At 36.3% G+C, this 1,597-nt stretch overlaps 1 protein-coding gene across 1 annotated transcript in view; it reads left to right on the forward strand.

Annotated features, from left to right (window-relative positions):
- Positions 1–599: 599 nt before the first annotated feature.
- lin54 (lin-54 DREAM MuvB core complex component) overlaps positions 600–1,597 on the forward strand; it is a 13,677-nt gene continuing 12,679 nt past the window's right edge. The window contains exon 1 of the mRNA XM_060896046.1: positions 600–796. The gene's annotated coding sequence lies outside the window, so the exon portion shown is untranslated. The remainder of the gene's footprint in view (positions 797–1,597) is intronic.

The following is a 1,597-nucleotide window of genomic DNA, read 5'->3' on the forward strand; positions in this document are numbered from 1 at the left end:
CAGATAGAGAGACAGACAGGCAGACAGACAGACAGATAGATAGATAGATAGATAGATAGATAGATAGATAGATAGATAGATAGAAAGAGAGAGAGACAGACAGACAGACAGACAGACAGATAGATAGATAGATAGAGGGAGAGAGACAGACAGACAAATAGATAGATAGATAGATAGATAGATAGATAGATAGATAGATAGAGAGACAGACAGACAGACAACAAATGTCCTTCATATTTTTATTGGTATTTTTCATGTATTTAATATATTTGTTTTATAAATATATTTATAACATATTAAAAACTAAATTATTGTCGATATTGTTGATTCATTAAAATAATTGCATATTTTCCCCCTAACCCTATTTTTAGTACCGTTTATTATTTTTTATGTTTTTTTCTTTTCTAACTACGCGGATGAAGACGTCAGCGGAAGCAGCGCGGAAAACAAGTTATCTTTCAAATTGAGCCAATTTTATAATCTAGTGCACTTTAAACGTAGTGATCGCCCGCAGACATCTATGGCTTCTTTACAGTAAAATAGGTCGCCTATATATTCAGTACTGTGTTGATTAGGATACAGCCACCAAGTGTCGTGTCCTGTGAAGGCGGGGCCATATTATGGGCTGTTAGAGGTGAAATGGCGCTCGGCGCGGTATTTTAAACAATCCGATTCGTTTCTGAAGCAAATCTGAGCAAAATGTCGCTACACCAAGTCGAGCTGCTCCGTGCGTGAATGCAGCACAAACAGCGTCCATATTTACGGAAGTCGACTGTGACAGAGATTTCGGCAAAGTGTAAGGATCGCTGTGTTCTCCTGTGTGTGTTGTTCAGTGTAAGGCAATATGATATTAGCATGCTAATGCTAAAGCGGCTAGCAGCTCGAGCTAACAGCTGATGGCTAGTCAGAGTCACTAGCTAAAGTGGCGCCTATTTATTTTCTCTAAAACTTGTTGACAGACAACAAAACGTCTGAATACCAAGTTTAAGTATCTTTAAGTACCTTATCTCATTAGGTCAGTTTTATATTGTTTTGTTATTGTATTACTTGTTAATACGTAGCGCAGTTCGCTAGCTAGCGAAGATTTGTGATTAGCTGCTGATGCTAACTTGGGGGAACTTTGACAGTCTGGCTAATGACAGCGGTGATGTTTACAAGTTTTGTGTTTATTCAGGAATCTTCCCAAGTGTGTGTGTTTTTAATAAAAATTAATCAGTGTGTTGTTGTCTTTTTAAGCCAAATATTATTAGTTTTGTATTTTTGTTCACTGTTTACATTGAAGATGATTAACGGGAATAAAGTGCTGATATTGTGCTGAGTTCTTAATAGAGATCAATGTTGACCAGTTATGGTGATATTGTTCTGATGTATAATCAGTTATGTTAAAGGTTGATGATTATAACATATAATCGTGTGAAGCTGTAAGAATAGCAATGTATTAATAATCTAAACCTTCTCCACTTTAAATCCATCCCAGTTTATTTCACACAACTAAGATGATCAGTGTGTAAAAGTCAGAATAAAAAGCCTGAAGTGTGTAGACTGAATGCAGCAGTAAACAAGTTCCTGTTCTATGACTCGAAGCTTCTCCATAAGT

This window comes from Tachysurus vachellii, chromosome 20 (genome assembly GCF_030014155.1).
Source record: "Tachysurus vachellii isolate PV-2020 chromosome 20, HZAU_Pvac_v1, whole genome shotgun sequence".
Classification (NCBI taxonomy): domain Eukaryota; kingdom Metazoa; phylum Chordata; class Actinopteri; order Siluriformes; family Bagridae; genus Tachysurus; species Tachysurus vachellii.